Genomic DNA, 18,123 nt, shown 5'->3' on the forward strand with positions numbered 1-18,123 from the left:
CATCACAGTGCTTACAGGTTCGCCAGCAACATGCCGCGGTTATCTACGGGGAAGCATCTCCAAAACAGCCCTCCTCATCCTCTAAACCAAGGGGCAGCTACCCGAGAAAGAAACCGACTGGGTACCCGGACACACATCACCTGCTCCCAAGACAGAGCCTCTCGTAAAATATGCAGATATTTTGGCCCACTATAGCCTTAGAAGAATATTTCTAGCTCCACCCCGAATTATCCAGACAAGAAGCCACCGGCCTCTGGAGAATACAAACTTCTATCCTCATCGAACACTGATCCTCATCGCACACCGACGCAACACAGGCGATGAGGCGCGCCGTAGTGGAGGGCTCCGCATTAATTTTGACCACCTGGGGATCTTTAACGTGCGCCGAAAACCCTTATCACACACTCCTACATGCCATCTGCCCCACCCCGTGGCTGGCCACCTGTAAATTAGGTCCCTTACCTGGCACCCTGTATCATAAAGTATGGGGGTGCGTACAAACCCCAGGCCTGCCTCCAACCCTTCCCCCTCTTACGAGCAGTGGGTGTCCCGCCTGGAAAGTCTGGACCCTGGGACCCAGCGCATACTGGTGAAGAGGGCTTGGACTGCCAGCCAAGGCCAGGGCATCCCGGACTAGGGACAACCCTCGCCGGGCTGGTGTTGCCCTAAGAGCAGCACCAGTCCTCGTAAAAAAATTCCCCGCATTTCCCCGAGGGGAAGAATGTGAAAGTGCGAATGCACGAGTTGAATTTGCGCGGTTCGGTAATGTTCGCGAAAGAGAGATCACACACACACACACACAACTACAAAGAAAGAAAGATGCATTTATTCACAGACACCTATTTGTGTTGTCGTTGTACTTGATTGCTAGAGCGGATCTCAGCTTTGAAATTTCGTGTCAGTACTCCTTTAAGCAGGTGCATTAGCCCTTCTCACGCCCGATTCCTGGCCAATCCCCCACGTGGGTATGTGCCATGTCAGCGGCCAGGCAGCGCGCGCCCATCTCCCCCCGTTGCCAAAGAAGACGAGGAGATTCCTGGCCAATCCCCCACGTGGGTATGTGCCATGTCAGCGGCCAGGCTGCGCGCGCCCATCTCCACGTGCGCGGACATCGCCGGTGGACGCAGGTTCAGGGTCGCTTAAGAAGTGCATTCGCACTTAATCAACATTTATCCCTCCTCCTCTAGAAGAGTGGTGCGTACCTCCAGAGTGGCACATACTCGATGGGATTGGCCAATCCAAGAAAACATCACGAGGAAGCTTCGGGTTCAACCATCGTCGTCGTTAGACCGAGGGGTGCATGATTTTTTCTCTGTTCTCATCGGGGACCCAGTGGATTGTTGAGGTAGAAGACTGTCTAACACGTTGTGCCGTGGCAAAAGCCGCACCGAAATGTACTGCGGACGAAGTTGCAAGTTTTTTCTTCACGACGCTGTGCTCTGACATGGCGCCTCATCAACGGTCATCACGGACAGGGGAACAGTCTTTGCAGCGACATTATTGCAAGATGTCCTTAAGCCAAACGTCTCACTGGAAAACGACAGCCTGCCACCCACGAACAAATGGATTGACAGAAAGGCTAAACAATGCTATAGACATCATTTCTATGTATATGTAGACGCCCAGCGTGTACGCACAAAGCGTTCCCCTGCGTCACATTCGCTTATAATATCGCAACGCAGGAGACCACCCGCTTATCTCCGCTTCACGTTGTCTACAAGTCTCTAACGATGTTTGCCGCAATGTCGCCATGTGACACCGACGACGAAATTACCTATGAAGCGACCTGTTGCCCAGCGCGCGGAAGAAGCCTGCCAGTTAGCACGACTTCGCATCCACTTTCAGCAGGTGACCGATACGACGCGCTGTATAACTTGCATTGCCGGAAGGTGGAGTATAGTCCGGGCGATCACGTCTTGGTCTGGACTTTAATCTTCCGCTAAGGCCTTTCAGAACAGCCAGTAGACCGGTATTTTTGACCTTACAAAGTAGTGCCACGGCTTAGCGACATGCACTGTGAGAAATGTTCCCGACGGAGCTGCGCCAACTCGGTGCCGCCTACGAAGAAAAACAGTTAGAGTTGTATGAACGAAACTGTACTTTGCACGATAATCTGTCGGCTAGCCATGATTGCGTACTATGATTCTGTGTGATTTTTTAAAAGCGAAAGGCCAAAGTGGTCCATTCTGCGAAAAGCCGTCCTCGTTTCGAGTACATAAGTGGATTCCGCTGTAAGAACCCGGATCTCCGCTGTAGGATTCGAGCGTGTTACGACCGCGCTACCTTCAAACGTTGGCAGTTGTGGAATAAAAGTTGTAATATGTGACACACCAACATGACGGCACGTGAGTAGATCAGGAGCACTTCAGCCATGAGTAACTCTGATCCTGGTTAGGCTGTCGAGTGTGTTACCTGTCTGCTGGTTGTATCAATCGTGCCAAACACGAAGAAATGAAAAGGAAGAAGCCAACACAAACCCAATATACCAGTAAAAGAGCCTGTCCATGTAGTTTGAGCCGGAGACGAGAGAAGAAAGAGAAGAAAAGGACAAAAATACAATGTAGCAGCAAAAAAGTATTTAAGTATCATAGTCCAAGGTTCGACGAAAACTCGTCTGGCGAGGAAATAACATTGTTGGTACAAAACCTACACTCGCCAAAGTGCTAAAAACAATAGGTAAAACAAATGACGTTTCGGGGCCCGTACGGGTCCCTTGTTCACATATGAAGCGAAAAATGGCTCGGCCGTAATTATACACGCTTAGAACGGTGCAAAGCGCATGCGTATGTTGTAGGCATAGGCCCACGTGTCCGATTAAGAGCGTGCGGGGTTGATTGGATGTGGAATGATTCTCGGAGTAGGCGGGTTGATAGTATTTTCTCGGTGGCAATGATGCTGGCCGAATCCCAAGCGATGACGTGGTCGGTTACGTTTTGGTGTTCTGCCAAGGCGTTTAGCTGGGTGCGGCCGTTAGCAACGTCGTTTTTGTGCTCCTTTAGTCGCCTCTTGAAGTTCCCAGTTTCACCAATGTAGGCTGCGTCGCAAGTCTGGCAAGGAATCTTATAGATCACCCCGGGGTACCTTTCGCGTTCTAGCGAATCTTTGGCATCTACGAGTTGCTGTCGGCGCGGGAGAAGCGGCAAGAAAGTCAGTGCGCCAAGTTCTCGTTGCTACTCCAGAGGAATGGCCATCCCCCGCGGTCCAATGGTGTGTTCAACCTCTCGTCACGCTAGCTGAACCCAGGTGAGCTGAGCGTTCTGAACCGCGGCTTGAACTTTAACACGGGACAGCCACCAAAGACTGACACAATGGCCTGCGCAGTGGAACAAGCTGTACGCAAAGTGGAACCTTCCCTGCAAAGTGAAGCACGCACACGTGCCATCGGAGCCTTGTCGAAACTCCCAAAAGCAAGAAAATCTGTCCTGCCACAGGCGGAAAGGGAAGCCATCAAGAGCCTAAAAAAGGCTGAGGATATCGTAATATTGCCGGCTGATAAAGGTAACGCCACCGTAGTACTGGACCGCAAAGACTACCTGGCAAAAATGGCCGAACTACTGCAAGACAGGTCTACGTATGAAAAAGTAAAACGTGACCCAACAAGGAAAATCGAGAGCGAACTGAAAGATCTTTTGACGGATGTTTTCAAATATGTTCCGCCTCAGAGCAAGGGTCTGTACTACAGGCTCTTATGTCACAACGGCTCAGCTCCAGCCATCTACGGTGTTCCCAAGATTCATAAGCCAAATGTTCCTTTACGGCCGATTGTCGACTTCACCCGTTCCCCTCTGTATAACCTGTCCAAGTATCTGCACAGCATCCTGCGGCCTCTCGTTGGGACGACAGAGACTTATGTGAAGGATTCTGGCCATTTCGTAACGATGCTACGCGACGTCAACATCCAGGACGACGACGTAATGGTGTCCTTTGACGTTAAATCTATGTTTACTTGTGTACCTGTGGACTTCGCGGTCCAGTGCTGTAAGAAGGTGCTCGAGAACGACGAGACGCTCGCCAGCCGCACTCCGATTGAAGATGCCGACCTCTGCCGCCTCTTGGGCTCTTGCTTGCGGAGCACGTATTTTGTTTTCAAGGAGGAGTTTTACAAGCAGGTGTTTGGTACTGCGATGGGCGCTTCAATTTCTGTGACTTGTGCGAACCTCGCTCTGGAAGCCGTCGAGAAGACCGCACTAAGCCTCTTAAGTCGTCGTCCAAAAATATTCGTACGCTACGTGGATGACTGTTTCTGTGTGTTAAAGCGGGAAGACGCGCCAGTACTTTTGGAACACCTGAACTCCGTCCAGCCAACAATCCAGTTCACGATGGAAGAGGAGGCTGCCGGTCGTATCGCTTTTCTGGATGTGGAAGTGCAGCGCAAGAATACCGGCTTTGTGACTACGGTCTACCGGAAACCCACGCATACCGGCCAGTACCTGGACTTCGCTTCTGCGCACCCGGTCGGACACAAGCGCTCTGTGGCCTCGGCACTCTTCACACGCGCGCAACGCCTGTGCTCTTCTACCGTGGCGCGGAGGGCGGAAGAAAAGAAGATAAGAGAGGACCTCGCTAGCAACGGATACCCCAGCCATATACTAAACGCTCAGCAACGCAGATCGGCAAACCCACCCACATCACCGAGGAAGGAGCGAAAGCGCGCCGCCATTCCTTACGCTGTTGGTGTAAGCGAAATGCTTTCACGAATATTCGATAACTACGGCGTCCAGGTTTGCCACGTGCCCACAAGTAAGCTCCGACAGCAACTCGTAGATGCCAAAGATTCGCTAGAACGCGAAAGGTACCCCGGGGTGATCTATAAGATTCCTTGCCAGACTTGCGACGCAGCCTACATTGGTGAAACTGGGAACTTCAAGAGGCGACTAAAGGAGCACAAAAACGACGTTGCTAACGGCCGCACCCAGCTAAACGCCTTGGCAGAACACCAAAACGTAACCGACCACGTCATCGCTTGGGATTCGGCCAGCATCATTGCCACCGAGAAAATACTATCAACCCGCCTACTCCGAGAATCATTCCACATCCAATCAACCCCGCACGCTCTTAATCGGACACGTGGGCCTATGCCTACAACATACGCATGCGCTTTGCACCGTTCTAAGCATGTATAATTACGGCCGAGCCATTTTTCGCTTCATATGTGAACAAGGGACCCGTACGGGCCCCGAAACGTCATTTGTTTTACCTATTGTTTTTAGCACTTTGGCGAGTGTAGGTTTTGTACCAACAATATTTAAGTATCACCAGGCTTTCCTCTTCAAAGGACCTAAGCAGACTTTATGTCCCCGTGGGATTTTTTCTTTACCCGTTAACAGATGAATGCTGGTCTTTTTCTGGTTAGGACAATCACTTTTGCGTGTTTCCCATGAGGGATTCAGACCATTCATTCTTTCGGTATCTTTGCTGTATATATCCTCGGCTGAGTCACTTTTAGTTCACGTTGTTGCCCCACAGAGGTGAACATATTATCTAATCTAACCCCATGCACTCCTCTCCTCACCTACGCTGACATCCTCACCGACTATAAGCTGCAACGACAGATATGCCCACATCGTTCTCATCATACTCTCCCCAGATAAGACGCAGTTACACGACGCAAGATACAAACACCTTTCCCCACAATATACACGCTGCCACGCCATACCCAGTATACCCAGACACATGTCAGTATTTAAACATGGGAGCTCTCTACCAAATCACCGTAGAATGTCCCCACACCCCTACTCAATAATCACTAGGGGTGACTAGGCAGGAAGAGAGGGGGAGGGGTGCAGCTGGTCTCGCAAGGGTCGCCGAGGAGAGGGAGCTTGGCAACATACGCACCGCCTGAGGCCCACCACTGAGACTCCGCTGGGCCTCCTGCTAGCGACTCGCACAATAAAAATTTGTCTGCCTGTCGGCCATATTACCACGCAGCAGTGGGCGGAGTTGCTCCGACTAGCTAGGACCCCTCTACCCAGGACACCTCCAAAGGCATAATGGACTGAGTACGCTGCCACTGAGCGGACGCTTTAAAATTGCGCTTACTATTTGTTATAAAGTTTACCCAATCAATCAATCGTGCTTGGTGTATTCAAAGGCACGGGATGCACTTGGTCACTGTTACGCAAGCAGAAAGGTACGCTGATATATTTTGTCTTGTTGGGTACAAGTTGGTTGTATAAGCTTTTAATTCAGTTGTCATTTCTGTGCACGTGAGAAAGGCGGTGTCGGACGTTTAAGGAGGCAGTTGGGCAGTGCTTCGCAAGTTGAAAGCTACAGGGGTATCTTTTTTTCTTGATGGGCACAAGTTCGCCCTAAATATGCGCAGTTCGTTTATAGTTATCATTCTTGCGTACGAGGCAGTATTTTTAGAATGACTCAATGAATGTCAACAACGAATGCAGGAGAAATATAACCCTTTTCTCGTCGTCCTGTATTAACAATAATCATAATTTACGAAGCTGACTACAACTTCACCATCATCGTAAGCCATTGACGGCACAGCAGGCATCCCCGGGCGAGAAATGACCGAGCGCACCGAGAGTGTGCGCGGAGGCGCCGTCACGTGGTATTTTTCATATTTAGCGGGTTTCCTTTATCAGCCAGAATAAATGAGTACGCAATTAGTTCGTCGCTAAAAATGCCGCAGTTAGATGCCCCTCGTGGTTACCTACAAGTGCCTCATTGACACTTTAGTGATTAGGACAGTATTTCTCGAGTTAAATAATTAATTACAATTAATTAGTTAAGTCTCATTAACGAAAAAAAATGCTGCCGGCTTCTCCACATTACTGCAAACATTATACACTAGGTTTTCTTCGAGTTACGCCATTGCTCTTTTTTTAAATTTTGGTGCATGATAGCTGGGACACCCTGTATAGGATTAATAAATACATATTACAACAAGAAACGTGAGAAATACAAGATTCAAAATTATCACCTCAGACAACATTTGTGTCTCAAATAACAAAAACTTATAACATTGAACGGGAGAAGCAACACTTGAGCTCACATATACAAAACACAACCCTACAACAGTGAACAGCCATCAGCTGCTGGCTCAACAACTTAAAGGAGTACTGACACGAAATTTTTATGTTACGTTTTTTTCGCTGCTATGCATGCCTACCAGCCCACTAATCATAGAATGACAGATTAGACGGTCGAGCGCAGCGTAAACATTCATTTACGGCGTCGTTTATTCGTGCCAGTTTCGGTTTCGACAAAAAAAACGCCGAGCGGCCGCCATGACAGCATGTATCACATGGCGTCACCATTCTTGCCGTATCGCTGCCTCTCTGGAAGCGCGCGCGAGCGAGCGCACGCGCGCCCAGACCGGCCGAGGTCTTCGCCGTCCCCACAGGCCCGGGCAGCATGACGTCAGTCCCAAAACCATGACGTATACACACGCCCGAGCAGCGCGCGCCAACCACAGTCAGCGCGTCGGCTTCGTCACGGGAGCCCCGACGTCGGCACGTAGCAGATGATGTCACGTCGGCCCGCTCTGGGCTTTCTCGTGCGGGCGAAGATTAAAATGAATTTTAAATATGTTTCGCTGAACGGTTGCTGTTGAAACTTGCTGGGAGATATCTCCTGATGAAAAAGAAGCGTTTTACATAGTTATCTCAGCTTTGAAATTTCGTGTCAGTACTCCTTTAACAAAATGATAAGTGAATATGAAAACACAAATTTTCTTAAAACCACATTTATAGAAAAAATGTTCCAGGAAATAAAAATCACGAGTTTTTGCCTTAGTCAACATATACACGACTAGAAGAAACGTGAGAAATACAAGATTCAAAATTATCACCTTAGACAACATTTGTGTCTCAAATAACAAAAACCTGTAACATTCAACGGGACAAGCAACACCTGAGCTCACACATACAAAACACAACCATACAGCAGTGATCAGCCATCAGCTACTGGCTCAACAACTTACCAAAATGATAAGTGAATATGAAAACACAAGTTTTCTTAAAACCACATTATAACAAATCTTTGAAAATGTCACTTTAGACAACTGAAGTGAAAAAATTCTAGAACAATACAACTCGCAAATCGAAAACAGGACAATAAAAGACACAAAACAGAGCTTAGGAGAGTGTTATTGCTTAAAAATTTGTAATCTTGAACACATTCATATTTAATACATACAGCTTGGTTCGGCTTAATGAAACTGCCACTTTGACCACTGTTACCCAATGCAAATGAAGATTAAAAAGAGAGTGTTAAGAAATTCATAACTGATGATTGTTATAATTTTCCTGAGAATATTTTGTTCGTTTTAGAACACGGAAATTTACTCGGAGGCTATATGTTGCAACACCCACCACTTGATCTGCTTGCACTGGACAATGTATTTATTCCCTCGCGGCCCCTGCACAAGCTCTCAAGGTAGTGACTACCTTTGTCGCCGGCATTAAGGTGCTCAAGCAAGCGCCCTTTCGCACCACCATCAGTTCCTCCAAAACTGTAAAAGTCTGCTTTGCAGACTTCACGTACTGCAGGTTGTATGCCCAGTACATGGCACATACAAGAGCGATTCCTGACGTGAAGTCAAAGACGTTAACGGATACATGTTCGCACACCACCTTAATTTAGTCGGACCCGAGTGGGCTGCTCCACGTGTACAGCAGAGTCGGGTGCGAGTATGCAGTATTTGGGTCCTGTAAAAAAAAGACAAATAATGCTGAAATTTAGTTGCTGTAAAAAAAGTTCTTTATGTGAACAGCCATCAATATGTATAAATTATTACTATGACTGTCTTTACTATGCCACGTGGACTGAAAAAGACAATACTTGCCATAATAAGTTACAGGGAAAGCTCGGTTGTAATACATCCCTCGGTTATGCGAAGACCCGCTTCCTGTGATTAATCAATGGGGTCGCAGCAACCTGCCCTTAGAACCTACGAATTAAATACACCGGTTGTATAACGCACAAGTACACGCAGCTAGCTTCATGGGGTGCATGACTTGCAACCTGACACCCCCATTGCGGTTAAAAAACCTGCATACTTTCTACCTTTCAGGTCGCTTTTCTTGCCACATTTTCCTTTACCATTGCGCTATCTCCCGGCTTGTCTGTCTGCTTGTCTGTTTACCATTACGCTATCTCCCGGCTTGTCTGTTCTTTCCTACCCCAGTATGCTCAAGGCATTATCTCAAGCAATCGCGACTGCAGCCGTTCGTGCCTGTTTTTCTGTTAGTTCACAATCGGTGAAGGGTGCTCAGAGCCACAACGTCCATTTTTATTTTTTCTCGCTGAACACAACAAACAAATACAACACATGTAAATATCCCTTATGTTTAAATTTTTTTCTATTTGCGTAATGTCTTATTTTTGTTCAACAATGTTGACAAGTATGAACACTTCAGCGGGCTTAGACGTCTAGATTTGGCTGTGAGTATATAAGACTATTGCGCAGATTATGTCTCACCTTGGCCGGGTGCCATAATGGAGCCACAGCTAGGCAGAGAAACAGACATACAGACAGACCAAAATTTCTGGGTTTAAAGGAGCCATGAAGAAAAAACAAAAGTTTGTTTTATTCGAAAGATTAGGTGTTTCATAGTACCCTAAGCGCTTTCCCGGAAGCAAATGATGCTTTATTCGCTGAGAAATAAGGCAATTTAAGCCAAAATTTTAAATATCCCGCTAAATTGCACATTTCGTGACTCGAACAATGGCGTCATACGAGCCGGTCCATGAAACAGATACTTAGTATGTCAACTCCATATAGCACCCACACGCGGGAATCAAACCGGAGCCGGAACCCGTGCCGAAACCGAGACGGCGGCCATTTCAAAAATACTAGTAAAACCTAGTACACCCGCAGCCCTAGTCATGGAATCGCCTGATCCGGAGAACAAAACTCTCGCTGAGAAGCTCGGGCTTGCATTTAACAACCTCACACCACTTGAACGCTCAATGCTTCTAAGTGAACGAGCGGCAGGAGTTGTGGGATACGCGGATGGACCGGAGAGCGACCATTCCGTGATAGCCACAACAGACGAGCGCCCAGCCGTCGGCACCGCTGCCTCGTCAGCCTCGTCGCGACGGACTGGTACGTATGTGCCGTATTTTTATTACGGTTAATAATAGTTCAATTTCAGTAGCAGTATCGCTTATGCCAGTTGGCCGGTGTCGTGTATGGAAAGCCGTTCGCGCGAGCTCTCTGCTTCGACCAGAAAGCTACGAGCGTCAATGCGCGGTGTGTACGGCATTTTTTTCCCCCAAGGTCAGAGCGCTTTGACGGCGATTTGACGAAGTCGGCGACGAGTGCCAGCATGTCCCAGGAGTGAGCTAACGTAAGGGTCCCTGCCGTAATCACTTCCTCGGAAATGAAGCGAGCACACTCGTACTTCCTTTAGCTCTCTTTCTCCTCCGTTTGCAAAGTTCACAAAACGTAGCCACTTGCTTCGCCGAGGTTCGTCGTTGGGCAGCACATGAAAGGAGATCTCCTCACCGGCGGGGATGTCGCACTCCCTCGACTATTTGCCCGTACTACATGGGCATTTCAAAACGTAGAAACAAAATTTCATTGTAAAGTACTCGAACAAACTGAAGTTTTCAGTGGTTGTAAACTGGAAACGAGCTCCTAACAATAGCAGCAAGCCAACACCATTCCGAAACTGCGACGACTGTCACTATCTCGTCGCTGCTTGTTGTTCCTTACTCTTCTCGTTTCTATTTTTACCTTTGCTGGTTGGCGATATGACGGCCAACCTCCTGTGAAGGGATTACGATACCAAGCAAGGTCGTGGCTGTGCGTGCTGGGACGGTTCGTTGTCCCCGAAGAGCCTCGAACCCGAAAATTCGTCTGCGCGACGGTGGCGACGGCGAGATGTCGAGTTCGGCTGGCGGTAGTTTCGTACGCATTGGCGTACACGCTTGTGTGTTTATTCGGAACTTCAACCGTTTACTCCACCGTTCTTAGTGTCATAAAAGGAATGTGCAGTATGTTTAACGGCCATATAGCTCACTATGCAAGCTGGTAAGCCCTGCCTATTGCGTTTGCTTTTGCCGGCCTCCGCCAATCGCAGAGCATTCTCGTGTGACATCATAGGTTCTGTTGCGGGAAATGAGCTGGTGGGTCGCATGGTCATTCCCTTTTTTCCTAATTATGTAGCTTATTTCAGCGAAGTTTGTGTTAAAAGTGGTGTTAGTATGGTTCTAACGAGGCAATCTTTCGAATTAACCAAACTTGTGTTTTCTCTTCATGGTTCTTTAAGTAACCCAAGAAAGACTACCGTAGTTAATAAAAACCCTATCTGCACAACCTTTGTGAAGTAAGATGTTTCAAATATATGGCGGAATGCGTTTTGTCATCGCTTCAAACGCAGGTCGGCGCAAATATCAAAGCCGTTTTCAGCGAAGTTGTTCAAAGCAGAGGACAGTGTGTCGTACAATTTCACTGCCATTTTTAGCGCGAGGCGTAGAGATGGTGAAGTTACAGCGCAATAAAAACACACACAAGGACGAGTAAGGAACATGCACAGCGCTGCTCTTCTCGGACAGAGATGCCCCGGGCAAATAACTGCAGGAAAATTGGAAGTGCCGTGCGGCCAAGTTTCAAGTGTGGCGCAAACAATACGTTGGAACACGTCCTGTCAACTCGGCATGCCCACAAGGCTAAGACGAGCTGCCATTTACTCTCCGTTTGTAGCGTAAAGCTAATGTAGTAGCCTCGTAAAAAATGTATTTATGAGTCTCCAACTCCACGACTTTTCAGAGACTTGCATTTTAGCTGCGACCAGACAAGTCTGCAGCAATACCGGTGTGACATAACGATTAATATCAAGGCAGTTTTATCCTTGTTGTATATATATCAGGATTGCGATTCAGATGCCAAAGAAATTGTGCTGCTTTAAGGCGGACTTGGTCCACATGTGCGCAGTCAAGCAACTTCCCTGAGAACCACAAACTTACTGGTTTCAACGACGCGGTGATTTCAATGTTTTAAGACCTAAATTTAGAGGTTAAGAAAAATACATAGTTTCACCCTTGAGGGGAAAATATCCCTTTATTCTTAAGACATTGATTAATAAAGTATTCCTGTTTGTCAATTTCGCGAGTACAGCAAATTTTTAGTTAGCCTCATCTATTAATTATGTTGTGTCCTTACCACGGAAACGTACTGTGGCAGCGTCGGCATGAATTGTAAAAAAAGCATGTGGGTTATAATGACCCCATCGTTGGTGTAGAGCTTGAGCAATGACCTAGAGGCACTACATACTACTAATGTCAACACACTGGCAAGCATTGATGAAACAAGTACGAACGTATAAGACCCATTGGTTGACGTCTAAGAGCATGATTCTTTGTTTAATCTGCTAGATTTTTGTAATTAGCACAGTCGAATGCTCTTCTGAACTCCACAAACTCAGCTAGGTCGTATTTATACATTTGCGACCAATGAATTCTTTCCGGGCACTGAAAGCAGTTACGATAAAATAGATTCCGCCTCATGAAGAAAAAAATCCCCCCACCTCCCCGAAGGGGATCGTGCGGAAATGCGAATGCATTGGGTACACCGATGAGTGCGGTGCGAGTAATTATTATTAATGGCGTACTTAATGAAGAGAGACGAGAGTGTGAGTCCTCCAACCGACGATGACGTTGAAGCAACTGCAGTGACGTCACCGCCAGCGGGAGGTGTAATGCTCAGGTTGCATTGTGTTACACTTCGTGCTTGCGGTATCGTTGCCGCGAGGGATTCGATTTCACCGACTTCCATCGCTATCAAGGCGCCAGGCGCGCGCTCCACTGCATTATATAGATTCCGAGCGCAGCGAGCGGAGAGAGGGTACGCGGAGAGGAGAGAGAGCCCGCCGAGTTCCGCGATGCGAGCGCCCTCACACGCCCGAGCGCGCTCCTCCCCCCCCCCCCCACTTGCCCTCCGCTACTCCCGCCCGAGCTACCACCTGCTCCAGTTGCTAGGCGCGCCACGCGCCACGCCGGTTGCTAGGCGCACGCCGACGGAGCACGACAACCCCCGACTAAGAAATGCATTCGCATTTAAAAAACGCTTCTCGTGGTCTGAATGTAACCTGGGTCGTTCCAGTTATTAAGCCGACGTCGTCCTGATTGACCATTCGGCCACGACCATCATCATAATCATCACCATCGTCGTCATCATCGTCGTCGTCGTCATCATAATCCTATCTAAGCCCACTGCAGGGCAAAGGCCTCTCCCATTATTCTCCAATTACCCCGGTACTGCGCGAACGGCAACCAATTTATCCACGCAAACTTCTTGATCTCATCTGCCCGTCTAACTTTCTGCCGCCCCCTGCAACGCTTGCCTTCTCTAGGGATCCACTCTGTTAAACTGAATGTTAAACGTTCGCACAACATGCCCTGCCCACGTCCATTTCTTCTTAATTGCTACTAATATGTCCCTAACACGCGTTTGTTCCCTGACCCACTCCGCTCTCTTCGTGTACCTTAATGTTACACCTATCATCTTCCGCTCCATTGCCCGCTGAGTCGTGCTCAATTTAAGTTGAACCCTCTTTGTGAGCCTCCAAGTTCCTGCCCCGTAGGTGAGTACCGGTAAGATGCAGCTGACATACACTTTCTTCTTCAGGGACAATGGTAGGCTGCCATTCATTATCTGAGAATGTCTGCCGTATGCGCTCCACCCCATTCTTATCCTGCTAATCATCTCTGCCTCATGGTTGGGATCCAGAATCACAACTTGACCTAAGCAAATATATATTTGCTTACTACTTCCACTGCCTCGCCACGTATCTCAAACCGCTGTGCTGTCCCGAGGTTATTGATCATTACTTTGCTTTTCTGTATATTAGTTTTCGGGCCCACGGTTCTACTCAGTTTGTTTAGTGCGGAAAGCATGCTTTGCAATTCGTCCCCCGCGTTATTTAGCAAGGCAATGCCATCAGCAAATCTGAGGTTACTGAGGTATTCTCCATTAACTCTTACTCCCACCTGTTCGCAATCCGACGCTCTGAATACTTCTTGTAAACATGCGGTGAATAACATTGGAGAGACTGTGTCTGCTTGTCTGACGCCCTTTCTTATAGGTATTTTACTGCTCTCCTTATGGATGATGATGGTAGCTGTGGACATATTGTAGATATCCTCTAGTCTTCTTACATAATGCTCATCTACCCCACGGTTCCCTAATGCCTGAAGGAGTGCTGAGGTTTCGACCGAGTCAAAGGCTTTCTCAGGGGTTCGGTATACTCAGCGCACTTCTCTATCACCTGATTGATTGTGTGAATATGGTCCATTGTTGAATAGCCGTTACGGAACCCTGCTTGCTCTTTAAGGTTGACTGAAATTTAAGGTGGCAGAAATTCTGTTAGCGATTACCTTGGTTAGTACGCTGTAGACGAGTGACAGTAAGCTAATCGGCCTGTAATTTTCAAGTCTTTCATGTCACCTTTCTTATGGATTAGGATGATGTTCGCGTTCTTCCAAGATTCCGGTACACTCGCGGTCATTAGGCATTGCGTATACAGGTTTGCCAGTTTTTCAAGTACAATTTCTCCGCCATCCTTCAAGAGGTCTGCTGTTATCTGATCCTCACCTTGGACACGGTATTCTTACCCAAAGCGTTGGAGGTGATCCTTGAGCTGCGTCGTTGCCACGGGCGTCACCGTTGCTAGGCCGCACAGCACGCTGGGATATGAGCGGCTAATTTGACATGGGCGTGCTGACGACTCATATCCCTTTTTACCGCACCGCCGTTGGCACGGACACTGCCGTTGATAGGCCACGCTGCATTCTGGGAGGTCAGCGGCTGATTGAAAGGTTGCCTAGAGAGAGAGAGAGAGAAAGGACTTTATTGAGGTACCGGCAGTCGGGGACGGATCAGGCCACGCAGGGCTTCACCGTCCCGTAGTCTTCACCGCTCACCGCGGCGTCGGGCCGACCCCGAGGTCTGCGTCTGGTCGGCGCGGGCTACTTGGAGTGCCGCCGCTGTCGCCCCTAGCCCTCGCTCCCGCAGGAGGAGGCCGAGGGGAGTGCAGGTTCCCCTTTCGCCTTTGCCTGTCCAGTGCAGCCTCGAGCCGCTGGATGGCCCTTAGCTGATCTTCTCGCCCCGAAGAGCGCACTGAGTCCGCAATGTCCGGTGGGAGGATCGGCCTCCCCGCACTTGAGTCGTGGTCCGCACATCCCCACATCAAGTGGGCCAAGTCTGCGTTCACACGCGCACACACGCTGCACACCTCGTCCTCGTACATGTCCGGGCACACGTGGCGCGCGAGCGCCGGCGTAAGCACCGTCCCGGTTTGCAGTTGTCGTAGAAGCACGGCCTCTCTCCTCGCGAGCCCCGGGTGGGGCGGAGGATAGGCCTGCCTCTCTGTCCTATACCAACACAGCGTAGCACCGTATGTGGTCAGGGGCTCTGCGCCGTTGTCGTCCTCGTCGTTGCTTGGCTCCTCGTCGACGTCGGCGTCCGTCGCTGGCGCGGCCCGGCACGCGGCGAGATCACGGGCCGCAGCGTCGGCTGCCTCGTTGACGTTCCTGTAGCCGCCTCGCAGCTCCCGACCCATGTGGGCCGGAAACCAGCGCACGGTCGTCGTTGCGTTCTTGCGCGCGCCTTCCCCGATGCCGGAGAGGACTCGCATCGTTGTCTTGCAGACCATACCCCTGGCGAGATTGGCGATGGCCGACTTCGAGTCGCTGAACACAGTTCGCGTGTCGGGGTGAAGCAGGGCCAGCGCTATGGCCGCCTCCTCCGCCTGTCTGGCGGTCTTGGCTCGCACGCTGCCCGCACTCAGTACTTCTCCCGTGGTGGCTCGTATCGCCACCACGGCGTAGGTGTCTTCCCTGTCGCGGCGTTTGGAAGCGTCTACGTACACCGCGTCGCTCCTCCCATTGTACCCCTTGGCGAGCGCGCACGCCCGCGCCATCCTCCGCTCCGAGTTTCGCCCCGGCGCCACGTTCTTGGGTAGCGGCGGGATCACCAGGCTGCTTGCGATGTCGTCGCGCAGCGATACTAGCTCGTCCTCCTCGCCGAAGGAGCAGCTTAGTCCCACGCGCTGTAGTAACCTTCTGCCCGTGCGGGTCGACCCTAGGCGCTCCAGTTGCGACGTTCGCTGCGCCTCGCTGATCTCCGAGAGCGTGTTGTGTACTCCTAGAGACGCGAGGGCCGCGTTGCTCGTGCTGTTGAGGAGGCCCAGGGCCGCCCGGTACGACTTGCGTATCGCCGCGTCGATCTTTGCGCGCTCTTGGGTCCGCCAGTCGTGGAAGGCTCCCACGTAGGCCACCTGGCTGACCACGAACGCCTGCAGCAGGCGCAGAAGGCTCGCTTCTCGCATGCCGCGCGCCCGCGTGGCGAGGCGCTTGACGAGGCGCGTGGCGATGCCCATCTTTGTTACCAACCGTTCGACCGTGGTGTTGTTGTAGCGTCGGCCGGCGTCGATGTGCATACCCAGGACGCGGATGCTCGTCGCTTCGGCGATCGCCGTGCCGTCGCTCCCGCGCACCACGATGCTGCGCTCCGCTTCGGTCTTTTTGCGGTGACGTCCCGTCGGGGGCAGGACCAGGAGTTGCGACTTTTGCGGGGCGCATCGGAGACCCGTGCCGCGCAGGCTCTCCTCTATGCCGTCCACCGCCTCTTGTAACGCCGACTCGATGTGGCCGTCGCTGCCGCCTGGCACCCACAGCGTAATGTCGTCGGCGTAGATGGTGTAGCGGACGTCGGGTAGCTCGTCCAGGCGGCGGGCCACGCCGATCATTACAAGGTTGAATAGCAGCGGCGAGATGACAGAGCCCTGCGGCGTGCCGACGCTGCCCAGTTCTCGCTCCTCGAGTTGTGTCCCGCCCACCTCCAGTCGGGCCGTGCGGCCGGTCAGGAAGGTTCGAACGTAGTTGTAAGACCGTTGTCCCAGGCCGAGCCGGGACACTTGGGCCAGGATCGCCGAGTGCTTCACCTTGTCGAAGGCGCTCTGCAGGTCCAGGCCCAGTATGGCGCGGTTGTCCGAGGTCGGTCCCGACGGCGGAGCCAGCACCTCGCGTTGCAGCAGCAGCATTGCGTCCTGTGTCCCCAGCCGCGAGCGGAAGCCCAGCATCGGGTCGGGGTACAGGCCGTTGGACTCGAGATACCGTTGCCACCGGTCGTTGAGAACGTGCTCCAACACCTTCCCCACGCACGACGTGAGAGAGATGGGGCGCAGGCTCTCTATGCCCGGCGGCTTGTTGGGCTTCGGTATGAGAATTGTCTTGGCCGTCTTCCACTGTCGCGGGAGGCTACCGGCTCGCCAGTGCTCGTTGAAGTACTTTGTGAGCGATGTTATGGCCGCGTCGCTCAAGTTACGCAGCGCCTTGTTCGTGACGCGGTCCGGGCCCGCCGCCGATCGGCAGTTCAGGGCCTGGGTGGCGCGCCGGACCTCCCACTCCTCGATGTCGCGGTCGAGCGAAGGGTTGGGCGGGCCGGCGTACTCTCCTTGTTGTTCCATCGCGGTCTCGGGAAGGTAGCGCTCGTTGAGCCGCTTGTGTACCTCCCGTTCCCCGAGCTCCTTCGTCGCCGCGTACATGATTTGCGCGAGCCGGTGGCGTTGATACTCCTTGCTTTGGGTTTCGTCCATCAGGTGACGGAGGAGTTTCCACGTTCCCCCGCGATGGAGCTGGCCTTCGGCTTCGTTGCACAGCTCGAACCATTGCTGCGCGCACAGCTGGCGGCTGTACTTCTCGATTTCTCGGCCGAGCATGGCGATCCGCTTGCGGAGGGCGCGGTTGTGCCGCTGCCGCTTCCACCTTCGCTGTAGCGAGCTTCGAGCCTCTAGCATGTGCGCGAGCCGGGGGTCTATTCGCGTGGTCTCCTCGGACGTCTCCGTGACGGACGTCGCCTTCTCGACGGCTGCGACGACTTTGCGCGTCCACTGCTCTATGTCCGTGATTTCACCCAGGTCTTCGGTGCGGTAACCGTGCCAGTTCGTCAGCCGGTGCTTGATCCGCCCGTCGTCGGCGCTGGTCTTACTGTTGGGTCGGAGCGGGATGACGACTTCCACGATGTAGTGGTCGCTGCCGAGATTTATGCCCGTGTTCCTCCAGCTAGCCGTACGGTCGTCGGGCAGGTGGAGAAACGCCAGGTCTGGTGTGGTGTCTTTCACGACGGACGTGCCGATGCGTGTGGGGTGTGCTGGGTCCGTG

This window comes from Haemaphysalis longicornis, unplaced genomic scaffold, assembly GCF_048455015.1.
Source record: "Haemaphysalis longicornis isolate Haplotype H1 unplaced genomic scaffold, Haemaphysalis longicornis Haplotype H1 scaffold_12, whole genome shotgun sequence".
Lineage (NCBI taxonomy): Eukaryota > Metazoa > Arthropoda > Arachnida > Ixodida > Ixodidae > Haemaphysalis > Haemaphysalis longicornis.